The following is a 6,700-nucleotide window of genomic DNA, read 5'->3' as shown; positions in this document are numbered from 1 at the left end:
TTTTTCTTTCAATATTAATGTAACTATTTTTTGTATGAAAATGTAATATACGGTCACTTTGTATTTTTTTTCTATTTTTCATAATTATTTTTTCATATTGACTTTTATACTTTTACTATAATAAAGATTATTCCTTTTTTTTTTTTACTCAAGATGGAGATCCAATAAAATTCAAAAAGTTGATTTTCTCACTCCTCTCTCTAGTCTAGTCCGAATAGATTGCCCCTCTCAAGTCAAATCATTCAAAATCCATTTCTCTTATCTCCAACGGCTACTTCAAACTTCCCTTCTCTCTCTTCTTTCTCTCTTTCACTCCCTTCTCTCCATCCCCAACAATGAAGCACTTCATGCTTCCAAGAAACCCAATGGCGAGGGACGCAGAAGAGCTTCAATCTTCATCAAGCCCTCGCAGCTCCGCCAAAACCAGACCCTCTTCTCGTAAACACCGTCCAAAGAAAACGATCCTCCTTCAGATCACAACATCATCGTCCCGTATTCACCCTCTCATGGAAAATCGAAGAAGAGTCCGTTACCGCCAAGACCTCCATCTTCCAATCCTCTCAAACGCAAACTCTCGACACCGTCGCCGGCGGCAACTTCCGATTCCGGTGTTAAGGTTTTTCCTATTCATTTAGGGTTTTAGATCTTGTTAATTTACTATCCGGTTTCTGATTGTGTGTATGTTCGTGTTGTGTAGGTTATTGTGAGGATGAGGCCGTTGCGGAAGGATAAGGACGAAGGAGATCCTATAGTTCAAAAGATTTCTGGTGGCCGTACTTTCACGTTTGATTCTGTTGCTGATGTTGAAGCTACTCAGGTATGGTTTCTGTTTTTGTTTCTGCTGAAACTGTTTTTTAATTACTTCATTTTTATTTAGTGAGTGAATTTTCTGATCCGATTTTCAGCTGGATATTTTTGAGCATGTTGGGATGTTGGGGTTCTCTGGCCGGCTCAAGGGTAAGGCGGGCTAGCCCTTGCCTTTGGCCTCAAAAAAAATTTTTTTTTTCCTTAAAGGGTATTTAGGCCTCAAAAAGTAATTTTAATATATCATGAGTCTAGTGAATCTTTTTTTAAACTGCTTGCTTGGCTCAGTTGGTTAGTGAACATCTCCTTATCTATTTGATCAAGCCCATTATTGCATTAAAGGATTGGCAATATTAAGCTGTGGTTCTCGGTGCCTCGATTTGGTTTGAGAAAATTGGCTTTACTTGTGTGGATAATGGGTGTATATTACAATCATATTTATTAGTACAAAGCTTCTGTTTGAACTCCTACTGTTTGGAGTTATTTTGTTTTACTTGTGTGTATTTATACATGTTCATAATAAATATGATAGTAAAGCATAGAGAGATTTCACGTGGACATCTTATACAGTAGCTAAAGTTTTTTTAATTTATTTCCATACTCCATGTAAAACCAACATTTTGTTTTCAAGTAATACAAAAATTAGAAGTTTTGAAACCTTTTTTCAATGACATAAGGATGAGAAGTTTTGGTACTTAGTTATTTATTATGTGCTAAATATATTTACATGCACTTTAAAGTAATTTGCACTATTGGTATTAGACACATGGTTTGAAAATGTGGTTGATCTTTTTTTAATGATACAGGTTTCTAAAATTGTGCCTCAAGTAGTGTGATGTTTCTATTGCCTCGCGGTTTCGGAGTTGATTTTGATTTAGCTCTGGAATATGTATAGATGCATATATTTTTTGAAGGGCCTCGGATAGAGTTGATTCCTACATGAATTACTCTACGATTGCTTAATATGGCACTAAATTCAAGTCCCAATTTCGGTTGCCTTTCGGTCATGTGGCTTTTCTCTTGGGCTTTCTTACGAGCACTTCAAAAGCAAAGTAAGCACATACTCATACTCCTGGAGACTCAAGGAAGCTAAAGGCATTATTTTTCGTCTCCAAAAGTAGTTGTAAAGGGGCATCGGACTCTCTCCGATAGGTAACGCTTCACACTCTTTGAACTTTTGCTCATCATTTTCGACCATTCTTGATACTGAATCACTGCTTGGGTTAACATGAGTTGAAGCCCTATGAAAATAGGCATTGATTGTTTGTATGCGTGATTTAATTTCACTCTCTTGAGTTATCCCTGAGATACTTTGTCATGATACTTGCTTGAGATGTATGCTTTGATTGCTTGATTCCTCATTGTTATTGCTCGTGTCACCAAATCCAAAAGAATGGGATAGTCTTGACTAAAATTGTAACGGTATTTACTCTCTTTTCCTCCTCTTTTACTTTGTGTTTATTATTGTTAAAGTTTAGCACTTTCTCTATGTTTTAAAAATGATTTTGTATTGTTAAACTCAACCTCTTTTTAAATCAACCTTGATTTTATATTGTTAAATCTCAACCACCACTCTTTTAATTCATCATTGCCGTGTATTCTTAAACTCTCACACAAATTGTCCTTGAAATTTTTTCGAGTTTAGCCTTTTAAATGAAAAAAAAAAAAACTTGTTATTTGATTTATTAAAAACACCAATAACACCACCCATGATATAGATTATAATGGTGAGATGTCAAACAAAATAAAAATGAAATTGCAGCCATTACATGAAAATAGTATTTAAAATGTGTTAATAATAATAATAATTATATTTAAAGTTTTCAATTAATCTTTCAAAAAGATTAGAAAAGTTCGCATATCTAGTATCTGGATCAGTTAATATATAAATGGATTTTCGAATTTATCAACTACAAATCACAATATGCCCAAGCCCAACCAACCTCTTGCTCTTTATTTTCAAACTCTTCAACTCAAAATCCCCACCCATCATCTCCTTCACACTTTGTGGTCAACTATTAAATTAAAACAAATAACATAAGTACCAATAAAAAAAAGATTTCAAACTATTAAAATATAATATTGTATACAGACAATATTTATAGATTAAGATTTTCGACAGGAACTTCATTGACCACCATATTAACATGTACGAGGTCATTTTCAACAACACAGACGGCTGATTGTGACGATTTATCTCCAACCTTCGTTTCTGAAAATATGTCCAAAAATTAAGACAAACACAAACAACCAATAGAGAATAAAGTAGTTAAGAAAATCACAATGCTTATGTACAAAAATTGAAAGAAAGAAAAACACACAAACAAGGAAGAATAAAGTGGTTAAGAATATCATATTGCTTAAAATAGTTACAAACTTAAACAAAACATAAAAGAGTTACAGGGTCCATCCAACAGAGGGTGGTCAACTTTTACTTTATGGGAGTGTCGTATGAGATAATTTACCTCCAAGAAATAGTGAACCGTTTTTCCGCCACACCGAACTATTATATGTTAGACCGTAGCCCAGCAAGATCAACATAAGAGCCTGGAATTACCTACTCATAATTAATTACAATTAAATTATAAGATGTGTAAATGAAACAAATATCCATTAAAAAATGAAAATTGTAATGAGACATATAGTCAAATAAATTCAAAACAAACATGAAAAACAAAATGTTTTTTTAACCAACTAAGCTAAATGAGGATTGATACAGACAGCACAACATTTCCCATCAATAAAAAGTTTAGTTAAGTAGTGTGTGCATGAATATGAAAAAATTACTCCATATTTCTGTACGGTGCAATATACCTTCTCAATCACAACCTTATTACAAATACTTGGAATCTTCTGAATAATTTTTTCTATGATATGTATAGAAGCTGCATAAAGGTTTGTGGCCTCGAATTCCAGAGAAGGTCGTCGATGTTCCCTGTTGTGAATCATGAAACAAAATTGGTGTCATGTCAAAATTTGGTCAACACTTGACTTGTAAGCTTTCATAACAAAATAGGACTGAATGACCAACAAAACTGAAGTGGGGAAAGGGTTTAGAAAAAGCAAAGATGGTAGGAGAAAATGTTTGATGGTACTACAGGTACGGGTACACGATAAAAATGAAATTTAATGAATATGTTTAAAATAAGCATCCATATGTTATATAAAATTGCACGACTAAAGAACTGAAACAAAAATGAAGATATAACCATGTGTTTTGTAATTCTCCCAGCATCGGAGAGTTATGTTTATTGGCAGGAAGGACGTAGGAAAACAGTCTCCATAGTAGATTGTTATGCCAATAACTTCCCCAGATATATTAATTACAACACCACCCTCACCGCACTACAACAAAGACAAATAAAGATCCAAGAGATAAGCTATCAAAGTCAAAGAGTCGAACAACAAGGGACAAACAGAGATACAATGGATAAGCTATCAAAATTAAAAATGAGTCGGACAACCTTCATAAATGTAGAGAAATACTTCATAAAAATAGTATATAGGTGAAAAAGAAATACATGTTAATAAATAAAGCAAAAATAATAAAATGATAACAAGGAAACTAGGCCATAATTAAAATGGATAGAAATTACTTTTGTAATATTGAAGTCCCAATGAAAAGCTCCTTACAATCACGATTGCAGCATGCAAGATTGGAAAGGAACAAAAAAATTAATAACAATGAAATTATACCAAAATAAAGTAACAAATTATCCAAAGATGAAAATTTTAAGCAATAAAGAGAACAAGTGTCTCTATCAAACTAACATGAATTCGCCAGGGGAATTGATGATATCTTACGGCGGGGTAAAATAACGTCCCACGACCATTATTAGATCACCTGAAACAATGTTATTGGAATGTGGACTCATATGTAACAACTACTTCTCTTTTTTTGGATGGATTAACATTTATAAAATGATTTGAATCCCTTAACTTTACAGTGACGTGAGATAATTAAAAACGAAACCTTATTCAAACTAAGTTATAGTGGAAATTGAATAATTATGATTTATTTTTGCAGATTAATATATGATTATTTGCATGGCAAGGGCCTAAAAAGATAGAAACAAATGAATTATACAAATGTAAAGGCTTAGACATACGGTTGTAATATTTAGAAAAAAACATGTTTGAAGTGGGGGTAAAACTTTAAGATTTTCAGCTAAAACATCTTCCATCATGTCTGATTTTCTAGAATGACGACGAATGAGATTGGCGGGCGTCAAAACAATATAACCATTACTACCATCCTTTTCAATGATGACTCTAGAACATTGAGTCAACATTATATCCCCTATATTGAAACACCAAAATAATAACATGAGTATTGATTGATAGAATAAAACAAACAAGTAAAATGAATTACAGAGTTGAATACTCATATAAAATACAAGTGCAACAACAAAAGAAGAAATCTTCAGAGCAACTAATATTCAGAGCAGCTTCTTTGAGTGTATATTCGAAAATGCATTATCAGTTTCGAATTCAAACCTTGTTACACTCAAAAGGAACAAAGTTTTTTCAGTTTGGTTGAATCAAGTATTATTACTATTTGTTGTTCTAAGTGTACCAAATTGAAAAAACTTTGTTCTTATGAGTGTACCAAAGTTTGAATTCAAAGCTGATAATGAGTTTCCGAATATACACTCAAAGGAAGCTGCTCTGAAGATTTCTTCTTCTGTTGTTGCACTTATATCTTATACTAGTATTCAAATCTAAAAATCTTTTTTTTTTGTTTTATTTTAACAATTAATACTCATGTTATTATTTTGATGTTTCAATATAAGGGATCTAATGTTGACTCAATGTTCTGTAGTCATCATTGAAAAGGATGATAGTAATAGTTATATTGTTTTGATGTCCATCAATCTCATTCACCATCATTCTAGAAAACAAGACATGATGAAAGATGTTTTGGCCGAGAGTCTTAAGGTTCTGCACCACTTCAAACATGTTTTTTTCCTGAATATTACATTTGTATGCCTATGCCTTTATTTGTATAATTTTTCCATTTTTTTGCCCTTGACATTGAAATAGTGATAATCACAATGGATTTTGATTCTTCTTTATGGGTTATCATACGCCCGTGCAACGGGGAATCATACCAGAACTATGTGCATTAGATTTTTACTATAACTTAGGTTATTTCGTTCTTATTCATCTCACGTCACAGCAAAGTTAAGGGATTTGAATGATTTTATAAATGTTAATCCATCTAAAAAAGAGAAGTCGTCGTTACATCCGAGTCCACAATCCAATAACATTGTTCCAGGTGATTTGCTGATTGCCCTAGGATGTTATTTTATACCGCCATGTGATCTCATGAGTTCCCCTATCGAATTCATGTTAGTTTAATAGACACGCTTGTTCTCTTTGTTGATTAAAATGTCTCATATTTGGATAATTTGTTACTTTATTTTGGCATAGTTTCCTTGTTATTAAATCGTTTTTTATTCCTTTTTAATCCTATTCGTTGCAATCATGATTGTAAAGAGCTTTTCATGGGGACTAATATTACAAATAATTTCTATCCACTTCAATTTTGGCATAATTTCCTTGTTTATTTTATTTTTGCTTTACTTGTTAATATGTATTTCTTTTTCACCTATGTATTATTTTTCTGAAGTATTTCTCTGCATTAATGATGGTTGTCCATTTTTTATTTTGATAGCTCATCCATTATATCTTTATTTATCCCTTATTGTTCGACTCTTTTTGACTTTGGTAGCTTATTTTTTGGATCTTTATTTGATTTTGTTGTAATGCGGTGAGGGTGGTGTTGTAATTAATATATCAGAGAAGTTATTGGCATAATAATTTACTACGGAGACAGTTTTCCTACGCCCTTCCTGCCAATAACACTACTCTCCGATGCTAGGAGAATTACAAA

The 6,700-nt window shown here is 32.5% G+C and overlaps 1 long non-coding RNA gene across 1 annotated transcript; it reads left to right on the top strand.

Annotated features, from left to right (window-relative positions):
- Positions 1-232: 232 nt before the first annotated feature.
- LOC131610719 (uncharacterized) lies at positions 233-5,454 on the top strand. Its single transcript, XR_009286601.1, has 3 exons — positions 233-616; positions 698-817; positions 1,611-5,454. It is a non-coding gene; the product is annotated as an uncharacterized LOC131610719 (long non-coding RNA).
- The last annotated feature ends 1,246 nt before the right edge of the window (positions 5,455-6,700 follow it).

This window comes from Vicia villosa, linkage group LG6 (assembly GCF_029867415.1).
Source record: "Vicia villosa cultivar HV-30 ecotype Madison, WI linkage group LG6, Vvil1.0, whole genome shotgun sequence".
In the NCBI taxonomy this organism is placed as follows: Eukaryota; Viridiplantae; Streptophyta; class Magnoliopsida; order Fabales; family Fabaceae; genus Vicia; species Vicia villosa.
The sequence above is the reverse complement of the archived record's forward strand: the minus strand, read 5'-3'. Positions and strand labels throughout refer to the sequence as shown.